General features: G+C 47.4%; 1 protein-coding gene across 4 annotated transcripts in view; it reads left to right on the top strand.

Moving 5' to 3' along the window:
* Positions 1 to 6914: 6914 nt before the first annotated feature.
* LOC142585013 (cytochrome b5 reductase 4) overlaps positions 6915 to 27869 on the top strand; it is a 394784-nt gene continuing 373829 nt past the window's right edge. For all 4 annotated transcript variants that reach the window (XM_075695435.1, XM_075695437.1, XM_075695440.1 and 1 more), the window contains exons 1-2: positions 6915 to 7055; positions 7814 to 7834. The gene's annotated coding sequence lies outside the window, so the exon portion shown is untranslated. The remainder of the gene's footprint in view (positions 7056 to 7813; positions 7835 to 27869) is intronic.

The following is a 27869-nucleotide window of genomic DNA, read 5'->3' as shown; positions in this document are numbered from 1 at the left end:
ATACATCAATTCTTCGTTTCCGTGTTATAGTAAGCGCGCATTTTGACAATTTCATTTGCGATACCGTCGGGTCGGATTTCACTGTGCAGATTCGCTTGGGCATTCTCACATCAAAAAAAAAAAAAAAGCAAGTATTTTTTTTTTTTTCAAAGTACCTTACTGGCCCCAAGGGGAGCATTGAGTAAGGGGGGCGTCATTGAACAAATGACAAGAGAAAACAGATATATGAGCGCTAAAAAATGTGAGTCAAAAATGTTTGTAATGATCACATGCTTCCAAAACAGTGTTAAAAAAACGCTAAATCAATACAAAGAGTTATCGGGAAAGGAATGAAAAGTACATTTCACCCTAACATAAAAGGCAATGTAACACTTGCGCAAAATAACGTACATAGCGCGAGTACATAAAGCAAACAAAATTGAAACCACAATAACAAGAGAAAGAAAGTCACGTATTATATGACATGACATATGTACAGATGAAGATATTTGTTATGATGAAGACTGTAGGTTCAGTAGTTGTCTAAATTTGTCATTGCTCATTTGAGCGACAGTGCTATTAGGAAGCGAATTCCATAACCGAATCGCTCGTGGTAAAGCCGAGAAGTTAAATGCGTTAGTGTTGCCATAAATGCGAGTGAGACTTAAATCATTATAAAGTCGTCGTGATGTGCAAGACGCGCGTTCCAATACTTTTCTTCTCCGAATGAGCATGGCTGCGAGTAGCGCTGTGTCCTCTCTGGTCTTTTCTTTATGCATGTTCGTGTCTTTTACACAAGGCAAGCATAAAACAACTAGGCGAACCGCGAATAGCGATGTAACCAGTTCTCGCAAAATTTTGGCTCTACTCGCGCTTTAGCACGATGAAAATAAAATGAAGTCTTTACTGGAAGAGGACGACCACAAAATCGCGATAATAATAATAATAATAATAATAATAATAATAATAATAATAATAATAATAATAATAATAATAATAATAATAATAATAATAATAATAATAATAATAATAATAATAATCTACCGCACATTATAAAATCTATGGGAAGCGAAGCTTTCATGCAGCGGCTAATCAAATGCTATAAATGTACCGATTTCATTCCTGTGTCTTTGTCGTAAAGAAAACTGACGCGCGCTCATGAGCTCTCTGCACTCGTTATGCCAAGTCCTGCAACTGTCATGCACCGAGATTTAAATATATACTAATGCCAGGTAGCTGAACAGAATCAAGGCAATTGTGTTCGCCCTCGCGTGGAGGTACTCATATTTTTTTTTTTGCATTTCGTTTAATTACCTAGTTAGTCTTTAATAATTGATGAACTTCTCAAGTGTTATAATTAAACTAAATGTGTCAATGAGAAAATTGCGGAGCGACGTGAAAAACACCCGATACAGCTTTCTGCTGCTCAACACGGGCTACGGAGAGAGAGAGGGCACTTTATTAGAAAAACAGAGAATTTTGCCGGCGCGCATATAACCGCTGGCATGCTACTCTGTATAGGGATGGGAAATGGGATTAAAATATTCCAGAGGGGAGTAGGAGAAAAACAAAATAAAAATAAATATGAAATGTCCGAGTGGACCTGATACTAATATTTACATGTGACACGGCTGGTAAACTTAGGCTTTTGTATATGAAGTGTGCAAGCGTTAAAGCTTATCTATTAGACCAATGTCTGACAGGTATTTGAACAATAAATCCAAAACCTGTCGCTGTTTTGAAGGGCCGGGCATTGGACCCACGGGCTACATAAAAGCATTTTTCCTAGGCGTGATAGAAGTCCGCCAATACACCCAATATTGCCTCGCGACTCGCCGCTCGAGGCACTTTGCGTGTATTCGCAGGCTTCTTTGACGCTTGTAAAAACACCTTTATGTAGCAGGTGCTCAGCAATGCAAGGCTCTATCGGGAGTTTATGTCGCTCTACAATTTTCTCACTGACACTTTTCGTGTTCGCCCATCGCTGGTGTTGGAGTAGCGGGCTTCGTGGGGTGTTCTCCCGCTTGTCCCGAGGTAGAGTCGGACGGAGCGTTTCTGTACACTTCCAGAGCACATGTCTCCCAACCATTTACTCGTTTCTCCCTTTCGCCGCTCCTCCTGATGCTGGCTAGTCAATCGGTCTCAGTGCAGGCTAATTCCCGCGGCTTTTCTTGCTTCCAGAGTCCTCAAACCTCATGCTCTCTACTCTGCATGGATGCTATAGGCCTTCCCTGCAAAGCTGTCGACTCGCAGGGGCATCGGGTCCTTGACGTTCCAAAGGAATTTTCTCTTGACGCCCGGCTTAACGAGAAAGTTCGCTTGCGCTTTCCAAGTTCCCAAAGTCCTTGCGCGTGGCTCAGCCATGCGACGCCGGAGCTCTGACTCGAGGCAGTGCCAATATGTGCATAATTCTGTGTTCCGAGCCGAGAGAAAAGTTTCCTTTCCGGGAAACACCCTCGAGACAGCTGCCGCTGATGTTTCATATTTGTAACGACAGATGGGTATGGCTTGGATTACTCTGCTTTCCAATTAAGGAAGCGAGTTGCGTCGAAGAAATTACACTTCTTTCTTTTCCGTTTTCTTGCCACGGGCACACATGGCGTTCTTTGAGCCAAGGCTCGTTTTCCTCGAACCCTCAGGGTTGAGTGGTACAGATCTCGCTTGCTCGATGAGACAAGTTATATCCGAAACTGCGGAAGCCGCAATGTTTGCGGCCTTTAAATTTTGTTGTTATTCATTAACAGCGCGAAGGAACACTCCCGCTATTCAACGTTGAGCATTGCAATAATTTGGTCGATTGCAAAGCATGGAGCGATAGATAGATAGATAGATAGATAGATAGATAGATAGATAGATAGATAGATAGATAGATAGATAGATAGATAGATAGATAGATAGATAGATAGATAGATAGATAGATAGATAGATAGATAGATAGATAGATAGCGTAGATGTTTCATTGATCGCGCGTCTCACAATAGAAATCCAGAAGTACAATGTCTTGCATAAGTTGTGACGGTGTGCTTTGGTTGCTTTGAAGTATTATATATTGATCGACATCACTAAACTGGCATTCTTTGAAATTCAGTAATTTTACATGCTGTGAGATGTGTCACTATTCCACCCATTAATAGGTAAAATAGAGCTCCTGCAATGAATATAAACTTATGCTTTAATCGGTATCGTCGGTGACGTCCATTTTTCTGGTGCCTATCTCGCTTTCTCCGCTGGTTTGTTCTTCTAACGCTCAGGTGGACGTTTTGTTGTGCTTTTCCTCTTTCTTACTCTTCCTCTCAAGACTCGCCATACATAGGACGTAATGCTTTGTATGTATACTGCACGGCCTGCGGTGTGGGTTCAAGGAGTGTTTTCTCGTACGTACCGGCATGTGCGGCGTGGTTATATTTATGGGGCTAGAACTGTATACCGAATACCAGCTCGCAAAATACGGCAACAGTCCTCCTGCATGCGGTGAGCCTCTGCTTCCGTCTCTGTCATCTTATGACGTACTGTGGAGAGTGGAGCCTGCCTTCAAATCCAAGTTCAGCTGACGTCTGTTACAAGGTCCACCCCGGCACACAAGCCTCACCCTCTATATGGCGGGGCCGGGACTAGACAGCACACGGTGGGGAAAGCGCGCGTGTGTCGACGGAAAAGGGGAGGGCCTTACGGGGGAGGAGCAGAGAGGGAGGATCCGGTTCGGACCGGCTGTGAGCATGTAAAGCGCTTCCTCACAAGTTTCCGCCGGCAGCTGCGGTGACGGTTGGATGGAGGGGCTTTGTGTTCGTACATGCCTTTGCTGGTGAGCATCAACACTGTAAGGTTACGGTACGTATGCTCGCACGCACGCACACGCACGCGCTAATGGATGGTGCTAAATACGCGCCCAAGCGATATTTGCGTCTGAGTAACGTATCTCCAAGGCTATGCTTTTGATGCCTCCATGCGCCAGATGGGATTGCGGAGCGAAAAATATGTCACGGACGCCATCTTTTAGACAATGCTTATGATAGTAATTGTAAGGTGTTGTAGACCATATCCAATAGATAACATTTACTACATTTTTACGGCTCCGCAATCACTTCTGGAGCATGCAGTTAAATTACATGGCCTTCAATATCAACTTATGATACCCAGTGGGACACCTTTCGTTAGGGCGTGGATTTGAACACCACCTTCAAAAACAACAACGAAACCGTGCTGCCTTTTTGGAACGTTGTGTATCCCGTATAGAGCCCCAAAGTTACGTTTAGTACTAAATAAAAAAAACATCTTTCATGGTCATTTTCAACACGTTGCGTAAAATACTGCAGGAAGAACATAAATACACGGGAGCCATATTGTTGATATTGTAGATATATGGGCTTATATGACAAGCTGCACCCATTTTTCAATCCCTATGAAAAAAAAAATTACCGACGATTACGTTACTTCCTAATGCGAAATTTGAGCGCAGCAAATAAGCTGTTTCACCTTTTCGATAGATTGAGGCAAAGAAATCGAGCGACACATGTATGCGCTATCACAGAATTTTTTTTTATTTTTCACACGTATTCCTTTAACAAAGACTCCAGTAACAGTTCTTGACAGTCATGAAGGAAGCTTTGTGGTCGGAGAAATAGACTGATATATGTTCGACTTGGTACACCAATGCTTGATTCTCAAAGACGAGATCTATACAAGTGCCTCGCGAGGTTGTCACAGCCGTGGGACGCGTTACGAGCGAGAGGAACGGGATGTTCTCCCGCATAAGTCTTAGGAAATTGCTCTTTGTCTTTATGTCAAGCCGCCACCGATCTGGCTCTCTGATTGCCACCGCACAGGGCGAACGCAGCGGCAATTTCGGCTCGGGCGGTGCACATATACAGATCCGCCGCCACCGATCTGGCTCTCTGATTGCCACCGCACAGGGGTTGCATTGGAGGAGGAGCGAAGAAAGGAATTAAGTTCGAGCCGGCGCTTTGACAACCGGAGACTCGCAGGAAGAGGGGGGAGGGGGGCGGCGTGTACACCCAGCGGCAAACGATGGGGGCAGAAGCGCGCGCAGCAAGCGGACAACACGATAAAGGGAGGAGGGAAGAGATAGCAGCGACTGACTGATGCCGCTGACGCCGATAGTGAGTCAACCCCAGCTGCGGAGTTGGTTTCAGGGACAACGCCGCCGATGCCGACACAAACAATATGATACCCTCGCTTCCGCAGCGCTAAGAACCAGGTCTAGCCGTGGGAAGGTGGTCACGTATTCGTCGACGTGCCGGGGCCTACGTGAAATAACCGGCGCGTCGGCAACTGAAGAGCACCCCATCCGCCACACAAGAACAGGGGGGGGGACCCTTTCCTCCTCTTTCTGCATGGCGGCGACGGTGTTCTATGCAGTCACGTTATCTTGACTCTCTAGCGGCGTCAGCGGCATCCAGCGGTATCAGTCGGTCGCTGCTAGCGCTGGGGGGATGAAAGGGGGGCGGAGCTGGTTACGAGGCCGACGACAACGCCGACGACGACGCGAAACCCAGGAACGGACGCCAAAGAGCTGCGCTATAAAAAGAAAGAAAGAACGGTGGACCTCGCATCACCACTACACGTACTCGTGCACTGGTATTTCCCACATTCGCAAATAACGATCGTGACTGTCACAAATAGAAACATGAAGAAATAGATAGGGGCAGTTATTAAACTTATGGCGGAAGATTGAACTTTTCTTATGTTTGTTAAAAGTTGTGTCTGGTTCCCTCTAATGTGATGTGATGACTGCACCAAATAACTAGACCGTGCTTCCTGTACTGATACCCGTGGTGACACCACCTAAGTGTGTTTCCGACTCGTGTTATCATCTTGAGATCCCTTGTAAATTATATTACACACCGCGTTACAACTTTCCCGAAATGAAGTAGGAAGCGATAACGTAACACATCATGCCAGATGAGTACGGTAGCATGTGCAAGTGGTTTAATGATTTTCTTGGCGACAGCTTTCGAGGAAATTGACGCTAATTTGCCGTGAACAGATGCGTTGCCCCAGACGACGAAAAGCGACCATGAAGTCAGTTTCAAATACTTCGAAACAACATGAAAACAGAGAATGCACCGTCAACACGGCAAAACAACGCCACGCGGTGTTGCATCTTGATACCTACGAATGAATCTTGATCTCTGTGAATGAAGAGCAGTTTTTACAATGTCACACACGATGAGATGGTTTCTTTGTCCGTATACATAGAAAGATGGTGCTTCCGTCATCTAACGGGTGAATAAAAAAAATGGTTTTCTTTTTCTACATTAAGTTCACATGCTCGTGAGTAATAAGAAAGAACCGACTTGAAGAACGACTACGACCCTCAGCTGTCTTCAGGTCTCAGTAGCCAAAGTTCGTCTTGTGCTTATTTTCACTTTCGTCTTGCTATCTTCTTTCTTTCTTTTTTTCTTTCCTGAGTGGTGTTCGGTACATTGAGATAGACGGCCCTATAAGTCCCACATTCCTCTTTTTTTTTTTTAGTCAAGAAAGAAGCAAAAAAGAAAGGAAAAACGAGACAAAAAAGAAAAGAAAAAGCGAGAAAGGAAAAATGACAATACGCCACTAGAATTTTTAGAACGCATTAATCCTGCACAGACAAATCTTTCGCTATTTTAATCGAATACAGCAGTAGGAGTGGCCGAAAACGAAAGAAGACGAAAGAAAAATCGATGTACATTAATATGTTACAGTACCTATACAGGCACACAATTTTTGCTTGCAGGGGTTATTTTTGAACTGTGTGCCATTTTTGTAAACCGACCATATCTGCAAACGTAAAGCGAAAGCTTAGAATTGTACACCCCAAAGGAAACAGCACGAGAGATCCGAAAAACGGAACCGAAACTGCCTCTTTGTAAATGCCAGCCGGCAGGGGACGCCACCACCGCGAAGAGAAAAAAAAAAATGTAAACATTGCAGCAGCCGCTTCCCCAAAATGGCGCCGCTGTTGTGAGCTGTGCTCCGGCGAGTTTCGCGAGGGAAAAGTGCGTGCTCCTTGTGTTTTCTTGTGCTTCTTCTTCTTCCGAAGCTTATTTTGGCTCTTCGTCGGCTTCAAGGAACGGAAGGTACGGCTGGAGGCTCTCCCCGTCGCTCTGTTTTGCGGACAAGCTTGCCGTAGAGAACGGGGCTGAGTGGTGAGCGTATGAGATGGGACCGAAATCAGGCGAGGAGATGCAGTTGAAGATGAATGTAAGAGAGAAGTGGGGCGCTGACAGGTTGTGTAACGGCGCTAACTTTGAACGGTGCTCGCGATCACCACCGTGCTACTTGTGTAGTTGTTCGGGCAGTAATTTTCTCTGTCTGCCGTGTGCCGATGCTTCCGGTTGCTTGTTTGTTGTGTTGAATATGTGGTTATCGCAGACGGTGCCCTGAAATTGCGAGAGGATTGTGACAGTGTGACAGGTTGAGTCCAATGAAATATTTTACCATGATTTCAAACGCTTGCAGCACCGCTTCAATAGTGTTGTTAAGCGTGCTCGCATGTTGGATCCTGAATCTCGTACGAACGTAGCCTTCACAGCATGCTCGCTAGTGTGGCGCGTTTTTTAAAGAAAAATGCAGATGCTTGCTTTCGGCGGTCAGCAATTGAAAAAGAAAGCATGCGTGTGAAAGTAAATTTTCCTACTGATCGTTTATTGTTGGATTTAGTACACACAGCTTTTAATTTAGCTTGTATTAGCGTGTTTCATGATGACATAACGTGCTCGTGCGGAAGCGTTTGAGGCTCCGTGTTTCTGCTTTAATGTATGAAGTTTGTGCGCACACTACTACTTACTGACCCTAACGTTTTTCTCTTCGTTTGTTTTGCTTACCACACAACCAGGTTCCTTCATCAGCTGACTTGGTGAGTTCCGTATATTTTGTCAACAGTGTCACCCATTCATTGATACATACGCGTTCGTTATGCGTCATTTAATATGCTGACCAGCGTAAAGTGTACTCGGTAGACGTACACAGAAAGTTGTTAGCTTTAACTTGTGCTGTGCTCGCAGTAGGTCTCGTTGCTTCAGTTCTTGCGTGGCAAACCATGGACTCAGCAGTAAGTCCAGCCGCATTCGAGGTTTTCGGGTGGTTGTTACTGATCTCATGGTGCAGTGTGCCTTGGTTCCGATGTTGTTTTCGTTTTTATAGCATGCCAAAAAAAAAAAGGACGTCAATTGGAAATGTATCACGTGAGAAACTGAGTGGATTTATCCATAGTTGCTATTCAATATGGTCTATGCAGTTGGTGATTTATGGTTCATCGCTCTTTATTCTGTAGTTGGCTAGCTATTTACTGGCGATTACATATTACGCTTTTGCCCAATAATTTGAATGTCCGTGCCGAATATTTTTGTTGTGAACCTCCATACAGCGTATAATTTAATAATCGCTTCATTTTCAATTATGTCGCATGTATAACCACTTGAGTACATGTGTAGTGCAAGGAAGCTATCTTATTAACATTTATGGATGTTTCAAATTCTCTCTGAAGTTCAACTGTCTCATTTATCGATTTTGTTTATTTTCATCATTAGCGGTCTTGCATATACACCGATAAAAATAGTTCACATTTAATAACTGCTAATGTTACAAAGAAACAATTTTCAATATGTGACTTCTTACAGATTTGCATCAGTTAGGTAGTGTGGTGTTCTAGCTATAAAAATATTTTCTGTGAAAGGTATGCTACATCTCTTCTTCAACACGTCGCATCCAATCATGATTTTGCAATCAGAAAGTCAGCATCTGTGTAATTTGTTCCTATAGCGTACAAGGCATGGGCACAACCTCATGATAGCGATGACGTCACAGTTGATATGATTATCATGTTGACGTTGTTGTTCCATGCAAACAAAGACAACAGAGTGGTTAATTATCCCACAACTTTTCACCAGACAGACATCAATGACTGGCAAAGTGAATTATATGTGTGCCAATTCACTTTGCACTTATACTTTCTTCTTTGAATTGCGCATGTGTCAGTTCCATATTACTACATGCTCTTGGTAACACCAGAAGGTTCGTTGGCGTTGCCCAATTCTGCACTTGTCATGGTGCATTTGGTCGCACGAAATTGAAGTGTTTGGTATGAGTTCACATTGATTGTTCTTGTGAGATCTTAATATTCTCTAATATATATATATATATATATATATATATCTTACGATATGGGTGATTTCTTTGGCTTCTAGAGTTTGAAACCTCAGCACAAATGGTAGAAAGAAGGCAGCAGCAGGATAAAGGCTAGACCGGCAAGTCTTGTTTATTTCAAGTTAGCTGAAAGCTTACGTGTGATGGAGGAGTGAGAGCGCAGGAACGACATCTTGTTTAATCATATTTTGCGTTGCTCCCGGAAGCTGTGTTATTCTCGATCAGTGCTTTAGCAGTTAGCATAATAGGCTACTTGCTAATACACTGCCCCAGAGCCGTGCCTTATAAATAGGCATGCTTCTAGTGGCTTGCAGTCCGAGATCATTGTTTTCCCCGTATCCTGTCAAAAACACGTGTTGAAAGTATCGTGTTCGGCCAATCTCAGGCCAATGAAGGGGCAAGTGAATAACTGTTGACGTTAGTTAATGAGACAGCAACACTGAAAGTTCGGTAGCACAGCACTGCCATCTGTGATGAAAATCTATGGCGAAGCCTGTTGAAATGGCAGCTCTGCATCAACTGTTATGCAAATTGGGACCTAAAAAGAAAGAATAACACAGGTCCACTGACGCGCTCTATTCAGTGACCTTGCTGAAAAAAAAAAGAATAGTAAAAAAATGCATCTCTGAAGCGAGGAAAGCCAGAAGCGTGTCTTTTATTTGTATGGAATCGGCAGTGTGTTTTTGTTCGTACCGTTGTCGGCAGGGAAACTTAATTGTGGGAGCAAAAGTAAATTGTCGTCACTGGTGTCGCGGCATAACGTGCATGTTGCTTTATCACTTGAGCTATGGCAGTCCGTCTTCATCTTTGTGTGTATCTCTGATCCTATGTGTCACCCTAACCCCAGTGCTTTGGGCAAGCACATTTGATGCACAAGCTTAAGATGACGGCAGTACGCGATAAGATAGCAGGCACTTGTCTAGTGTTAGGCTATACTTGTCACTAAGGCTTCCGAAAGTGAGAACCCGCCGCGGTGGCTTAGTCACCATGGCGTTCTGATGCCCAGCACGAGGTCGCGGGTATGAATCCCGGCCGCGGCGAGCGCATTCTAGTGTGAAATCAGAATGCAAATAAAAAAAGAGAAGCGCTTGTGTACCGTGCATTGTGAAATCCAGATGGCCAGAATTAATCGATATCCCTCCGTTGTCTCTTGCTCTGTTCTATACCTTTCTTAGCATCCACCGTTGACGATCAGCCGATTTCGTCGATGATGCGGGCAGAGCGCCGCTCTGACCACCGACGAAGTGCGAAAGAGAAGATATTTCTAATATAATCGTAATATTAACCTGGACCTAGGTGTTGAAAACTATGCTTTCAAACACTCAAATCGACGAACGGAACAAATTGCAAATGCAGTCCTTGTGGTACTCTCGAATGTCGGCGCTATATCGCAATCTTATTGTGTGATCAGACAAAAGCGTAGGTTATACATTGAAACAGCAGGCCATGTTGCGCTTGTTATGTAAGCTATCTCCTTTGCGTTGTTTAGTCCCGTGTTCGATGCCTGTAGCAGGCCGAATTTTCCCGCGTTCTTCTTGAGAAATTCTTGCTGGTTTCTTGTCTAGCTTCCTCTAGATGCTTGAATGAATGCCAATTATTGCCGGAAGTATGGATGGGCGTGCCATTTAAAAAGGGGGCCACCAAGCTGTTTTTATTACTTTACCGAATGTGTTACGTTTATTATTATTTTTTATTTTTACAGACGAAAATTTCTGAGCATCAAATTAACTTTATGAAGAGTTACTGGGAACTTCGTTTTAGCAATCATCCATTGTTTGTGGTCTCACTACTTTGCTGCCACCGAACCTCCGACAGCCGTTCACTACAACCTCTGTTGCGGACATGTTTACTTTTACTCTGCTATCCCTGAACCCAGCCCTTCAAGGAGGGTAGCGGAGCATAAACCGACAGCTAGCACTTACACCACCTCCACCTTGCGGATTTCCGCAGAACACATTCACAGTATGCGTGGCCTCCGAGATCGTGCCGTTGCTCTCTCGGAGGCCACGCGTTGTCTATTGCAGGCCATTGTGCTTTTCTGATGATTTTGACTTCGTTCTCTTTACTTTCCATAACTGCGCGAGTAACGAAAGCCATGGCCGAGTCGAATGCCGCGGGAGATGTAAACACAGGTCGACATGCGCGCCAACGCCTCCAAGACAGGCCTGTTGACTGAGCCGGTTCGCCCCGGTAGTGACGGTAACCAGCCTATATCCCCTTGCTTGTCGAGACGAGCGAAATTCGTTGCGTTCGTTTCTCATCTGTTCTCGTAGGAAGTTACCGAGAGCCATCGTGGTCAATGACAGTGACCGGAGGAGCCGCGTATCAGAGTGTGAGAGAAGGAGAACGCAAATAAACAAGGAAAACTTCTCACAGCCGTTGTTACTCGGCTCAGCTGTCATCACGCACTGAATAAAGCGCCTCCTTTTTTTTTTTTCTCTCATGTCTCGACTGTTTTTCCTTCCTTTTCCCGCACGTGCCACCCTCGGGATCTCAGCTTCTTGTCCCTGAGGCTTGCCGTATCGGCCACGGGTCTGGAACACGGCTCTGTGAACAGAGCAAGGCACTCTCTTTGGCAGATTAGTTTTAGCGAGCGTCTAACTTTCGTCTGTTGCTTCTGCGCCGTGTCCGCTTTCGGGCTTTCGCTTCTTCTCTGGCACTGCTCGGTGATGTCTTTTCCGGTTTCCCGCGCTTCCTTTTTTTCCCACTTCCGCGGCGAGACTTCTGGACCAATCGATACCGGCGCCCAGAGGAAGTGCCGCGCGCACGAACGGAGGTGTGTATATATGTGTGTGTGTGTGTTTGTGCGGCGCTCGACGGCGGCGCCCTGCATGCGAAGGAAAAATGCTTTTATCTTTGTACGGGGCGCAGAGATGAAAAAAGAAATGTTATGCGCGAATTCATAGGGCGTGGGCAGTACATAGCTGTGTTTGATCGACGTGCACCATGCATACTAAGCAGAGAGTATGTATGTATGTATGTATGTATGTATGTATGTATGTATGTATGTATGTATGTATGTATGTATGTATGTATGTATGTATGTATGTATGTATGTATGTATGTATGTATGTATGTATGTATGTATGTGTATGTATGTATGTGTATGTATGTATGTATGTATGTATGTATGTATGTATGTATGTATGTATGTATGTATGTATGTATGTATGTATGTATGTATGTATGTATGTATGTATGTATGTATGTATGTATGGTGTTACGTATGTACGTAATAAACTTATCGCGAACGGTATATTCGTAAAACGGTCGCTCAAAGACTTTGCGTGGTGCTGTAAGAATAAAAAAAAAAACTTTTAGCAGCTACACTTCGTAGAGTACGGACAGCCGCTAGTGCCATTTGACTTATATTTAGTATAGCGGAAGGCTACCGGCGCGGGAACCGAGGAGACGCAGCAGGCCAACAGAGTACGCAGACACAGCGTCTGTTTCCGCGCTGTATAGTCTTCCACCATGTTAATCCAACAAGCTCAACTAATTACTCTGTTCTTTTAGTTGTAGGAAATAAACAAAATAAATATAAAAGGCAAAGCCGCGGGCATCGTATCTGTCCTGTCTTTCGGTGGACACTTGTGTCGTCCCGCGGTCGTGAGCACGATGCAAAGCATCATAAAATAATGGAGAGAATGAAGAGGAAAGCTATACAATGAAGGGGCGATAGAACAAAGAAAATAAACTGACGTCATTTCATTTTGACGACTGCCTAGTGCACTGTGGGTAGCGCGGTGAGAGGGTTTCAGTCTGCACTCCACTCCTTCACATACAGCTATGTTGTTGACGGCACTGGCGCGGTGGGGGGAGTAATATCGAGACAAGGACAGAAAGCGGACAGGATTGGCACCGCATTTCTGGAGACGCAGCGCTTCGCTGTGAACGAATGGTTTTACTCGATCGCGTACGAACCACGAGCTGCAGCGGACGCATTAGACATTTGTGCAATCCATTCAATTCTCTTCAATAATTGTTTAACACATATGACTTTCATTCGAATCGTTCAGTATTAAGCAAGCGGTCGATATACGTAGTCGCTATTCTTCATGACACAGCGCGGAATTCGCGGCTGATATTCCTAGGATGAGTTGCGAAACTTACTGCAGGGCGGGCAAACATGGTCTCCGAGATCTCTGGCATATCGAAGAAATCTTGGAGGCCGTGTTGCAAAATATTGGCTTCGCCGTTGTTGAACGCGCGCATGGACGTCGGCGGCTCTTCGAAGCGCCAACGAGCGCGTGGAGTCTTAGCCTTTGTCTATTGAAAGCAGTGCTAAATCGTGTCCTTGTGGCTAGCAGACATCGAAAGCTTCACAGTTGCCACAGCAACGAAACCGAGAAGTGGGTGTGAGGGTGACTCTCTATTTAGTACGTAGGGAGAATGCCGCAGTTTCCTCCTCGCGTTTGCTTCCGTCGCACGTGCTTTGCGTGCGTTGTCATCCATCTCGCCTTCTGTCTGCCGGAAAACAAAAGAACCTTGCTGGTCTACTTCGCCCTACTTCACCGAGCACGCAGAATTCTTCCGGGAGCCGGTCTACTTGTGGGCGTGCACTACCAAACTGGCCGCATGGCGTGCTCGCTGAAAGCATTAAAACCACCTCAAAAGGGGATCCCAAGGAGGGCACCTGTGCTGGGCAGGAATGAACGCTGGCAGGACAGCAACTGGGCTGAGCATGAAGCCGATAGAGGCAGTGAAACGCAAAAGATAACAAATGAATGAATGAATGAATGAATGAATGAATGAATGAATGAATGAATGAATGAATGAACGAATGAACGAATGAATGAATGAATGAATGAATGAATACAATGCAAGATAACGTAGTTAGCTAGCGCACTTGCAAAAGCGGTTGAGCTTCGTTGACATGGTGACTGATGGCGAGAAGTCAAGGGAAAGGGAAGGGGTTTGTGTTTCGAGTCATCCTCAGTTGAATAATATACGTCTGAAAAACAAAAGAGAAAAAGAATTGGCAGTAATTATATACCTGAGACGTATTCGGAAACATATTTTTCACTCTGCTTTAACAAACGTGGCCTAGCCACCAGAACAGCACTAGCAGATAGATCCCGCCCCGTGCGCCACCCACAGCTGGAACCGCCCCAAAAGCTGATTTCAGCCCATTCTTTCCAAGAAGACGACAGTATATATTTTGGACTTACTGATCGCACAACCGTATAGAGGAGCTTAGAGGTCTGTTTCCCGAATGAGCTATTCCCTCTGCTGGGCTGCTGTCACTGGGTGGAGCGCCTTCTTTTGAATAGGGCGGTTGGCATACGACCTGTCGAAGACGATCAAGCTGACTGTACCAAGCGCAAAAGCCCGAAATAAGGCGCATGGTTAAAACTGTGATTGCTGTGTAGTTACCGCTTGATTCTTGCTTCCTCCGTTTAAATATAAGGGGTCGGGTGGGGGGAGAGGGTCTTCTAAATAAACAACAATGCATTGTTGACTGATGCATGGTGCTGATGGCGATGCCGGCATCATGAGCTGCGTTGTGCTCCTCGGGAACGCTAGCTTTACAGATTTCGAAACAATAAGCAGATCCTTCCGAGCAACAGCGTGCGTTACGTTGCCCGTTGCCTTCAATGCTTTTTAGAGTTAACTTGGAAGCGATTGCGTAATACATTTATCCATAATATGATCTTGGAGGCATGCGTAACTTTCTGGAAGTAGTTTCATCCTGTTCTTTCCTCCAGCTTTCGAGATAACTGACGCTAATTTTATCTAGAACTTCGAGTTGTCACACAGAACTAAGGGCAGCCGTGAGTCGAGCTTGAAATATACCGCGTGATGTCCTGAAAATGCGGGACGTAGCATCGACATGCCAGGGGGGGGGGGGGGGTATTCTGTAAGAGTGCACCTAGTGGACTGTCCATTTCGGCCACTGCTGATTGGATGCAGCTGTGGGAGAGAGGAGGAGACGAGCAGCCCTAGCCAATCAGTAGCGGCCGAAATGTACAGTCCACTAGGTGGGCTCTTACAGAATACCTCCCCCCCCCCCCCAGCCCTCTGTGCTGTAAATAGCGCAACTTCATCCGTATGTTTATAGGCTAACGAAAGCGTTGTTTTACCATGACAGACGCGAGGGGACGGTTACTTTCTCCATGTACTCAGAGTAGCTACTTTCAGCATCTAACCGCGATACGTAATTAAGAAAGAAAGCATGTATTTGTCTCGTTTGTAACATACACTGGGTAATGAGAACCATATTGAAAAGCGTAATTACGCCTCTGAGCTATGTTTGGTTCTTATATATATATGGCCGCTATCAGAAGAAGACTAAAAAGAAAAAAAAAAGAAAAACTGCCCCCCCCCCCCGTTCACCTTCATTCCCTTTTTTTATTCTGTGCCATGATGCTTGACATTAACTTGAAACATACAAAGCCGAACTTATCATTCTGATACGCTGCATTTTATGCCTAAAAACCAATTCAGGCGCTGGAAACCCATGTAGAGCCCATACTAGAGTTTTTGATAGGCTGAAGGGAGTTCCCAGTCGGGGATAGTTCAGCAATTCAATTAACGTTTTAATTAATTACCGCACTAATTAATCTTTGTTTGAAATATCACTGTTTTCTTCGTGCCAATGTACTCTCGATGACAGGAAGTAAAGGTGAGAAAGTAGTTTTAATTTTCCTTGTGAAACGGTGTTCGTATGTCCACCATTGCTGCAGAAGGGCCAAAATCTTAGGGGTTTGGCCTGTGGGTGGCGCTCAGTTTCGGTGTCACGCAACATAATAGGCCGCCGAGGATATCCTCTTGAAAGGCGGAGCACCAAATTAGTTTAGTCTGGCCGAGTATACCTTGAAAGCTCTACACATGTTCTTCGAAAAGGAGAAATGAGAGGAGGTGGAAGAGAGGGTGGGGGTGAGAGGACAGCAAGATGTGCCTATACACAGCGGCCTCGAAACATCGCCACTCAAATAAAAATATAGAGAAAAAGAAGGAAAAGCAGGAACAAATGAAAGTGATGGTCAGAGAAGCTCCTTTCTGATAACGAGACAAAAAAAAAAAAAATGGGGAGGGGGTGGAATCGCACGCATGTGTCGGAATTGGTGACACGCAAGGATTTATTTGATGCTTACTGAAATGTCCTCACTGCTCACTTAAGTTCTTCTTTGCTTCTATGTAGCTCAACGCCTATCGCTCCAATGCACTCTCTGGTCCCATCATCATTATTATTATTATTATTATTATTATTATTATTATTATTATTATTATTATTATTATTATTATTATTATTATTATTATTCACTTCTTTCTCCACACTCGGCTGCTTTCTGTTCCCGACCTCTTCGATTCTTCACTCTTGTTCTCCTTGTCTATTCGGGCACTCGCTCAACAGCACGCACTATGCCCATTCTGCGAGATTGTCGAAAAAATTTTCAAGTACCCAGTGCCATGTGTATCCAGTCGTCCAAAATGTATAATCGGCAAGACAGCTGCGGCCGGTACCCCCAAAGTGGAGGGACTAGGAAAAGAAAGCGCAGCTAATAAAAAAGAAAGAGAAAATAAAGAAAAATAGAGATAAAGGAAAGATGGTAGATCTTTTTGTCCTTAAGCTGTGTTCTGCGCGAAGCAGTTAGATAAAATTGTTTCCACATGTTTCATGTAAACACAGGCGAAACAAAAATTCGAAATTTCACTTGTATAGATACACATGTTTAAAGAAAGTGAGAAATTGTAGTTAGTCTAATAGATAATGCAACTTGTAACTTCTGCGTCCGCTGTAACGCATTTCACAATGACTACAATCCGACGATGTCGTTGATGTGTTGGCTCGGTAGTCTTCGACATGAGCCTATATATCAACGGCGGCACGATAACGTTGACGGGGCGATGACAACTACTCGACAGGGACGACAGCGCATTGCTGACTGTTTGGATCCGACTGCTGGTACGATCTGTTGGGAACTCGGCGCTGACGCCCGTGGTTGTACCTGGGTCGCAAGCCCCAAGGGTAGCGTTGGCCTGGCGGCCTGGGGTACAACTGCAAGCATCCGAAGGTCCCGGCAAAGCATGAGTCGACAGGTAACAACGAAACAACTTGTTTATTTTAACATCGCAAAGAGTTGGCGGTCAGGTTTGACCGAAGTAGAGAGACGGGAGAGCACTTCACTCAACAGAAGAAATCGGAGCCCTCTTCTGGCGTCCGGGGGCAGCTGTTTTTATACTCTCGCAGTTGAGGGCAAGAAGGAACCCCTCAAAAGACGAGCACGTGAATGTACAATGGGCTAATGGTGACGCACACTGTCGTAGCGATGCCGTAGCACCATGTCGTGGCGCTGCGCACGATCTCGTAACACCTGGTCGTGGCGCTGCGCAGCACACTGTCGTGGCGCTGCGCAGCACACTGTCGTGGCGCTGCCGGTCGGACACAATGACTGTAACGAGAAGATGGTCCCTGCTTTGGCTTCGCCTGTTTCGGGCACAATGACTGGAACGAGATCCCTGCTTTGGCATCGCCTGTTTCGGGCCCAATAACTGGAATGAGATCCCTGCTTTGGCATCGCCTGTTTCGGGCACAATGACTGGAACGAAATCCCTAGGCGGTCGCATCGCCGCAGACGCGCCTGGAAACACCTGGCGATGAGTGTTGCGGTGACGACGATCGGGCCAAAATGTCCGCCGCCCCGCCGCCGTCGCGCCGGCAAAACCACGTGTCGCAGGCGAAACGCAACAGACCGCCCCGCCGGGGAAAGGAGATCCCGATGGACAGGGGACTGCATCCGCTGTCCGGAGGGATGTCGCTCGATGATGCTCATAACCGAAGTCGGGCGTCCCTTGACGTTTCTTGAGCGCAGCGCACAGAGAAGGCCTCGTTCTCTCGTTCAGGTTCGCACGGGACACTGCAAAGTGACTTCGGGAGAGTTCACATTTTTGTTCTCGTTCCCGGCAAGCGTTAGAACTACGCTGAAAACTCAACCGCTCAGTCAGCAAGCACGGCACAACCCTCACTAAGCCCTGCCAGGCTCTTTCCCCTTTTTATACCACTGCCTAGTTCCTTACAGTAGTCTAGCATCACTCAGAACGCGTCCACAAATTGAAAAATTGCACTAGAAAGCATATCATCACTTTGAAACACTAAACAAAAGCAATATGTTAAAAAAAATCCTGCCTCAGGAAGAAAAACATCAGTAACAAACAATTTTGAGGCTGATTCCTACGTTAGGGGCTTCGACTCAAGCCATCGGCGTTACCGTTGAGACTCCCCTTTTTGTAACGCACCTCAAAGGAATATTGTTGTAAAGCGAGGCTCCAGCGCAGGAGGCGGCCATTTTTGGGAGAGATGGTCTGCAGCCATTGGAGAGGGCAGTGATCTGTCTCAATGATAAACCTCGAGCCGGCTAGATAGCATGACAATTTCTGAACGGCCCACACGAGACATGCACACTCTTTCTCGGTGGCGCTATACGCCTGCTCACGACTGGTCAGCTTACGACTAGCATACAGGACGGGGTGTTCTACTTCTCCATTTTCCCGTTGGCACAGTACAACGCCCATGCCTCGCTCACTAGCATCGCACTGAACAATGAACCCTTTTGTATAGTCTGGCGATCGTAGCACAGGCTGGCTTGTTAGGGCACTCTTTAGGGCGCTAAAAGCTCTTTCCTTTGTCTCGTCCCAGACGACTGTTTGAGGCTCTGTCTTTCTTAGAGCATCCGTCAGGGGAGCCGCGATATCAGAGTACCTAGGGATGTACCTCTGATAGTAGCCGGCGACACCTAAGAACGACCGAATATCGGTCTTTGTGCGCGGTTGCGGAAAGTCTCGCACAGCGGCCACTTTTATTTCAGAGGGGCGGCGACGACCCTGACCAATCACGTGACCGAGGTAGACAACCTCGGCCTGTGCTAACTGGCACTTAGGAGCCTTTACTGTCAAGCCTGCTTCGCGCAGGCGGGTTAGCACTGCCCGCAAGTGTGTCATATGCTCAGACCAGGATGCGGAGAATATCGCTACGTCGTCTAGATACGGTAAAGCGAATTCTTGCTGTCCCCGCAACACTTTATCCATGAGACTTGAAAAACAGTATGGCGCGTTCTTCAAACCAAAACTCAACACTTTAGGACGGAATGTTCCCATTGGTGAAATGAACGCCGCATACCTACTAGCCTCTTCTGTAAGTGGAACCTGCCAATAACCCCTGACAAGATCTAGGGTGGAAATAAACTGAGCGCTACTAACTTTCTCAAGGCGCTCCTCGATGTTAGGGATCGGATAAATTTGATCCTTAGTGATGGAATTAAGCCTGCGGTAGTCGACGCAAGGACGAGGTTCCTTGCCCGGTACCTCAACTAAAATCAAAGGGGAGGTATAATCACTCTCACCTGCCTCCATAACACCGAGCTGTAGCATTTTCTTTACCTCAGCCTCCATAATATCGCTCTGGCGGGGTGACACCCGATACGCCTTGGATCGTACTGGCTCTGTGGAGGTAAGTTCTATATCATGAGTAAGTACAGAAGTCCTACCAGGCCTCTCAGAGAACAGACCTTGAAACTCTTGTAATAGCTGGTGTAGTTCGGTTTTCTGCTCAGGCGACAGCGGTGCTTTACTGATAAGGTCACTAATGACTTGACCGGTGTCTTCCCTGTTCGTCACTGAGCCTAGTCCCGGAAGCTCGACCGGAAGCTCTTCAGGAACGTTTACCATCATGCACACCACTGCTTCCCTTTGTCTATAAGGTTTGAGCAGATTACAGTGGTAAACTTGCTGTGCTTTCCGCTTTCCTGGCAGACTTACCACGTAGTTAACGTCCGACAGTTTCTGAACAATTCGCGCTGGGCCCTCCCACTGCACGTCTAGTTTGTTGTTTAGCGATGTGCGCAATATCATGACCTCATCGCCAACCTCAAAACGACGGGCCCTGGCTGTCCGATCATAATAAACCTTGGCCCTCTGCTGGGCCTTTGTCATTGCTTCACCTGACAACTCCTGTGCCCTTCTTAAGCGTTCGAGGAGCTTAAGCACGTACTCCACCACGACTGGGTCGTCGCCCCTACCTTCCCATGATTCTCGAAGCATGCGAAGCGGAGATCGAAGCGAGCGACCGTACACCAGTTCAGCTGGCGAAAACCCCGTAGCCGCATGCGGCGCGGTCCTTAAAGCAAACATCACCCCAGGCAGACACAGCTCCCAGTCAGTTTGATGTTCAAAACACAAGGCTCTCAACACGCGCTTCATGACGGAGTGGAGCTTCTCAACGGAATTCGACTGTGGGTGGTACACTGAGCTGTGTAGCAGCTTTACCCCACACCTTTCGAGAAAAGTTGTCGTCAAAGCGCTAGTAAACACTGTGCCCTGATCTGATTGGATTTCTGCAGGAAAACCAACTCGCGCAAATATGGACAGTAGTGCATTAACTATCTCAACTGAGCTGAGTTCTTTAAGCGGCACTGCTTCAGGGAACTTTGTCGCTGGGCAGATCACAGTCAAAATGTGTCGGTACCCCGTGGCTGTTACCGGCAGAGGTCCCACAGTATCAATAACGAGCCGTCTAAAAGGCTCCGTAATGATAGGTACCAATTTCAACGGCGCCCTCGATTTGTCCCCTGGTTTGCCCACCCGCTGACAAGTGTCACATGTCCTCACGAAATGGTCTGCGTCCCGAAAACACCCTGGCCAATAGTACTCTTGCAAGAGACGGTCCTTAGTTTTCTTAACTCCTAGGTGTCCGGACCACGAACCCCCATGTGACAAGCGCAACAGATCCTGTCGATAGCATTGAGGCACGACCAGCTGATCGAACTCCACTCCTCGGCGGTCTAGATACTTCCGGTACAGGACTCCACCTCTTTCCACAAAACGCGCAGTTTTCCTGGCGATACCTTCTTTGACATTGCAGCGCACGTTTTCCAGGCTGCCATCCTTTTTTTGCTCGGCTATCAAAGCCGTCCGGCTGACTTTTAGCAACCTATCAAGTCCGTCTGACGTAGGCGCGATGAGCAAATCAGTAGATAGCTCTTCTAACTTTCCCGAATCGGGATTTTCCTCTCCAGTATCTGGCGCCTTCAACGCTACAGACTCAATTTTATTCTGTTCGGGCGTGCTCTGAATATCAGCTTGCTGCGCCTCTGACCCTTTTTCGTTGTTTGATAACGTCGGCCCCGCAACTACCGCCTTTGCAGCGAGCTCCCGAACCTTCGATCTGGTTAAGGCCTGAACACTAGCTTCACCAAACAAAAGCCCCTTCTCGCGCAGGAGGTGATCGGACCTGTTTGAAAATAGGTACGGGTACTGGGGTGGCAGCATAGATGACACTGCCGCCTCCGTCTCAAGCGCTCCGAAAGGTCCTTCAATAAGCACTTTTGCTACCGGCAGACACACGCTATGAGCTTCCACGGCTTGCTTGATCCACGCGCACTCGCCCGTGAACATATGGGGTTCTACGTAAGACGGGTGAACTACATCCATCGTAGCTGCGGAATCGCGAAGCACTCGGCACTCTTTCCCGTTTACGAGGAGGTCTCGCATGTAAGGCTCAAGAAGCTTCATGTTCTCGTCAGTGCTGCCTATTGAAAAAAACACAACTTTTGGTGTTGTTTCCGGACACTGCGCCGAAAAGTGACCCGGCTTCTGGCACGTATAACAAACGCCCGCTCGCCTCATCTCGAACCGCTTTCTGCGTTCGGCTTCGGCTGCCGTCTCTTTACGTTTGGTCGGATTGCTTTCACTCGCATCCTCACTACGCGTGTCCCCCTTTGCTCTCATGGGTGTGAACTTCGGCCTCTCAAACTTCGAGCCAAATTCACCCTTTTGACCGTCCTTAGCTCCGCGAGCTCGACGCGTCACAAACTCCTCGGCTAGCTCAGCGGCTCTAGCCACCGTACTCACGTCTGGCCTATCCAAGACCCAGTATCGCACGTTCTCCGGTAACCGACTATAAAACTGTTCTAGCCCGAAACACTGCAGAACTTTATCGTGGTCACCAAACGCTTTCTCTTCTTTGAGCCACTCCTGCATGTTCGACATAAGCCTATACGCAAACTCTGTATATGACTCACTTCTGCCTTTCTCATTTTCCCGAAACTTCCGACGGAACGCCTCCGCAGACAGCCGGTACTTTTTTAGCAGACTCGATTTTACTTTGTCGAAATCCTCTGCCTCCTCTCTATCCAAGCGAGCGACTACGTCGGCCGCCTCGCCGGGTAACAAAGTGAGCAAGCGCTGTGGCCACGTTTCCCGAGAGAACCCCTGCTTCTCGCACGTTTGCTCAAAGTTAACCAGGAACAAACCAATGTCCTCTCCAAGCTTAAACGGCCGCATCAGGTCAGTCATTTTGAACAATACGCGTTCTCCTGCACCGTGTGCCTGACTTCCATTACGAGCGCGTTCCATCTCTATCTCGAGACGCTTCATTTCCAAAGCGTGTTGACGGTCACGCTCTTCTTTTTTCTCTTGTTGCTCTCGCTCTTTCTGTTCTTTACGTTCGCGCTCTTCTCTTTTTGCAGTCTCCCTCTCTTCAATAGTCTCAAGGCATTCCGACAGCTCGTCATCCTCAGCCTCTAACTCAAGAATAGCCTTTATCAGTTCTGGTTTTCTGAGTTTGTCTGAGACATCCAGACCCAACTCTCTTGCAAGCTCCAACAATTTCGGTTTGCGCAACGACTTCAAATCCATGGCTGCTCTGAATGCTGCTTTCTCTACTGCTTACTATTGTCTTGCCGCAAACTAACCCGGCAGCAACGACAACCACAATTACCAGCTCTGTTTCTGACACTAACAAAAAGCCTGGCAACGCTCAGAAGAAGAAAGTCCCGCACTCACCAAACCTCGCAGGCAGGAATTCCGCGCAGTCGTTCCGCTGCAGGCAACCAGTCGTCACACAGGGCTCGTTGCACTGCTCCCGGATCGTCGTTGAGCTGCTCAGCATACTGTCAACTGCATCTCTTTGCTGCTGGCCTCCGTTGTCGTGATCTCGCCGCTGGCAGACAGTTGTTTGAAGTCGTAGGCGATCCCACCGCTGCCACCAGATGTTTGGATCCGACTGCTGGTACGATCTGTTGGGAACTCGGCGCTGACGCCCGTGGTTGTACCTGGGTCGCAAGCCCCAAGGGTAGCGTTGGCCTGGCGGCCTGGGGTACAACTGCAAGCATCCGAAGGTCCCGGCAAAGCATGAGTCGACAGGTAACAACGAAACAACTTGTTTATTTTAACATCGCAAAGAGTTGGCGGTCAGGTTTGACCGAAGTAGAGAGACGGGAGAGCACTTCACTCAACAGAAGAAATCGGAGCCCTCTTCTGGCGTCCGGGGGCAGCTGTTTTTATACTCTCGCAGTTGAGGGCAAGAAGGAACCCCTCAAAAGACGAGCACGTGAATGTACAATGGGCTAATGGTGACGCACACTGTCGTAGCGATGCCGTAGCACCATGTCGTGGCGCTGCGCACGATCTCGTAACACCTGGTCGTGGCGCTGCGCAGCACACTGTCGTGGCGCTGCGCAGCACACTGTCGTGGCGCTGCCGGTCGGACACAATGACTGTAACGAGAAGATGGTCCCTGCTTTGGCTTCGCCTGTTTCGGGCACAATGACTGGAACGAGATCCCTGCTTTGGCATCGCCTGTTTCGGGCCCAATAACTGGAATGAGATCCCTGCTTTGGCATCGCCTGTTTCGGGCACAATGACTGGAACGAAATCCCTAGGCGGTCGCATCGCCGCAGACGCGCCTGGAAACACCTGGCGATGAGTGTTGCGGTGACGACGATCGGGCCAAAATGTCCGCCGCCCCGCCGCCGTCGCGCCGGCAAAACCACGTGTCGCAGGCGAAACGCAACATGACCGACATCTAAGGCGGCTAAGAGCGGTTTTCAAGATATGATCGTTGAGAAGGAATGCTGCAGTGCTGTGTAAGCGCGTACGCAGTGCTGTCGGCGAGCGCGCTTTGCTTGGCGCTGAACTAACCGTTCTTTAGCAATTACGCCTGCGCTAGTTGCCCCCTCGAAATTTGCCAGTTCTCATCTACCTCGGCTTCAAGCCAAAAATCTTGTATCCTTCTTAGCCTGCCCTCGAGAACGGCCTAAAGCACGCACTTTGAACGTTGCTCTACAGCGTGACGTCACGGACGTTCAAACTCAGCTACCTAGAACATTACTAATCTGTTCAACAAGAACAACAACAACAAAAATATACAAGTGTATGTACAAGTGTTCGCTTTGGACAAACTTGAGGATTGGGGATGCGCGATCCCGGTTCCAAAATGCACACTGAGCTCTCCCACTTGCATAAGAAGCGGATGGATTTCGTTGTGGAAAGTTCCGCTTAAGCGAAACATTTCTCACAACGGAATTCGAAGGCGCGTGCTCGCGCTGTGAGATTTGCCTATAGACCCTTTGGGAACGGCGCAGCTGTTTCGAATCGATCTGCAGGTCTCCGCTTGGCGAACTTGATTCCTGGCCCTTGCACAACACCTTTAGGTTAGGCGAATAGTACGCAGACAGTGTAATTTACGCGGAAAGCTGCAGTCAATCAATTGATGTCGATTATGTCACGTTGTACGAGCACTGTGCTCTAGTAAATGATGGGTCATGCCGTCATCTACTTCGTCAGTGCCAAGAGCCGCCAGCCTGTTCAGCGAACAAAATTTCATTATCTTTTTTCAGTTCTACCATGTCGCGATTTACAACGAGAACGGTGCGCTAATTATCTGGATAACACGATACCAATACAGACAGAGGTGCCGTGAATGTAGAACTTGTAGCTGTGCTAATTGGTTATTCGTCGTGCTAAGTTTTTTGAGAGCGATAGAGAGCAGCACTCACATACACGCACGCACTCGCACAAAATATGTATAGGATGACCCGTCAACAATAGCGCAATCTCTTAAACCTTGCTAAGTACACCGCCTTCGGGATCGGCCAGCACTTCTTGACGAAACAGGCTATATATAGCGTTTCGACGTCGGAGTGCAATAAATCGATGGTCATTCCGACGCCGTCATTTCCTCCCAGTCGTAGCCGCCTTGCCGCTCGCGTCAAGCTCAGAATTGCTCGCTTTACACATGCGCGTTGGTCCGTCCGATGTCGCTTTGAAGAACCCGAAACGATGCGAGATAGAGCTAGCTGCAAAATGCTTCGCGTAACGTCGATTTCCATCGCCTCTACATGAGCCCAATGCGTGTTCTTGTAGCTCATCCGGTGTCACCACGTGAGCCACTCCTGCAACAGTGTTCTATGTATACCGGGATTACAGTGCGGTCATCTCGCCGCTTTATGTTCCGGGCGACGCCACGCCGGCATTGCTGCGAAAGTGTGTCAGAGATACGCTGCAAATGCGCCGGAAATGTACTTGAAATGTAGTACGACCAGAGAACGCGTCGGGGGAATGCATACGCCGAAAATGCGCCACGATATATATGCGCGGTCACTACGCAGTAAATGCGCCGTAAATTGTGCGTCAACGATGCGCCATGAATACGCAGGAAATGCGTGGGTTTAGTCCGCTCCACGAGGTTGCCGCATTATAACAGCTCGCCGAGACGCAGCATACGCAGACGACCGGGACGGAGAGGAACGTGAAACTGTCGGGGAGATAAATCGTGGTCTGTCAGCGGGGGTCCTCGTTACCCCGAACCCCACGTCGTCGGTTGATCGGTGCCGCTGTTTACGTCCTTGATCCGATCTCGTTGCGTGCTTGTCGGTTCGCTGGGCGGTTGTGCGGGTATGCGCGCCCTAATGCGCTCCTCACCGAGCGTCGGGTCACGGCAGCTGCATCGGGCGTGTGGTACACAAAGCTGTCCGCGCGGGCCACCTGTCACGTGGCGCTATATAGGGATCTAATAAGGATCTGGCGACCTTTGCGCGGTTTCCGTGTTTCGCTTTTCTGATTAAGGCTCGGGCATTTGTGCACATGCTTTTGTTCTGCGTCTCCCTGAGCGCGTTCTCAACGACACTGTCGTTGAAGAATGGTAGAAAATTAATAATCCGTAATCGATGACGAAAAATTTTAACGGCATTTGAATTTCCTTTCTTTTTTAATTCGATGCCCATTCAGTTACGCACAGCTAAGAAGACGACTACCGACAGAGGGCGCCAGGCGTCTTGCGCGCCTCATGTCCTGCGATTATGGGGATGCGCAGTTTTGAAACAGCCTTAGACAAATATATTATCGTTGCAACCTTTCCTCAATCTCACGCGTGTGGTGCAGACTGCATATAGGGGCCACAGATTATGCAGTCGGAAAGCGTACTTCCTTTGATCGCCCCTCTGTCCGCAGCACTTGATTGAGCTGTGCGTGCTGGTTGGTTGTTGTCGTTGTCTCGAAAGCTACATGGCACGTAACCGACGAATGGAGGTTCGCCAAGTTTTGATGCATGCCAACACACGCGAAATTAGCCCTGTGAAACATACGAATCTTAATAAGGAACTAGAAATGGGAGTGGGATCCATGACGAAACAGAACAGAGAACAGAAAAGCTCCAGAAAATGTGTGAATAGTAATCTGACAAACAGGTGGCAAGACTATAGTGAGGGACACAAGGGTGGAAGGCGGAGGCCGCAAAGAGCCGTTTGGTTAGAGTCAGCCTCCCCTGTGTGTTTTTCTCGCGATAGAACTTGACATTCGTTGGTACTGTATCATGTTTTCAAGTTTGCACCACAGTCTGTGATATTGAGACGTTGTTGTGACAGTGACAAGAGAGAGAGGGAGAGAAAAGAAAAACTTTATGAAGCGTCCTTACTGGGGTCAATGGGGGCGCGGGTTGGGAGACTAGGCCCACCAGAGCTCCCTTTCCTCATGCGCCGGTACCGGTAATAACTGAAACAATGACGCGTGCCAATACAGTCTAATTAACGGCCTTGTATCGATAAAAAGTAATATGGCACTTAAACTTTGCATCGATTACTTCTAATAAATTCGTCAACGCGCTTAAAAGACACATCAAGAGCGATGTTGAAGGGAGCCGCGCACCGTTAGGGTAACACAGCGTTAAAGTAGAAGGTTGCTATAGTTGCTTGGCTCAATTGTGTGACTCACTCATAACGCTTATTGATTGATTATTGATAGTATGACTGATTGATGGAGTTTAACGTTCCGAAACTGTACAGTACGTTACTATAGCGGCCACGGTCGAGGGCTCCGGGTTAATTTTGGCCACCCGGGATTTATTTTTTTTTACTTGCACCGAAAAAACAAATAAGAAAGCGGTAGACAGGACTATTCATGCATTCCTCCGCCTCCATCCTATTGGAACGCTGCTGGCAATCGAACCCACAACCTCCTGCTCAGAAGCAAAACGCCATAGCCACGCACAGAGCCGTCGCGGTGAGCGTACGGTTACAGCTCAAGAAAAAGAAATAAAGAAAAAAGAACATAACATGATATAAACAGCTCGGGCGCGGAAAATATAAAAACTGGGATCTGTGTCCTCGAGAGTGAGCTTACAAACATTGCGCTTGTCCTAGTACGAAGGCAGGTGCAGCTGAGTATCTAGGTGCAGCTGAGCATCTCTCAATTTGCCGCGGCGCTGCAGCTGTAAGCCTTTACGGGAACGAAATAATACCGTGTTGCTATGTGGTTCTTTCTTAAATTTTATTTTTTTCTTTTCTTGTTGCCAAGCGCACTCGACGACGACCATTTGGAACCACGAAACTTTTGCGCACGCGCGCGCACACGCACAAACGCAGAGAGAGAGAGAGAGAGAGAGAGAGAGAGAGAGAGAGAGAGAGAGATGCACTTCGCTGCGTATACACGGAGAAAAAGAGTTGATTTGGCGAAATAAAGAAGAAGAAGAG

Source organism: Dermacentor variabilis, chromosome 6, assembly GCF_050947875.1.
Source record: "Dermacentor variabilis isolate Ectoservices chromosome 6, ASM5094787v1, whole genome shotgun sequence".
NCBI classification, from domain to species: domain Eukaryota; kingdom Metazoa; phylum Arthropoda; class Arachnida; order Ixodida; family Ixodidae; genus Dermacentor; species Dermacentor variabilis.
This window is presented reverse-complemented; position numbering and strand designations above follow the sequence as displayed.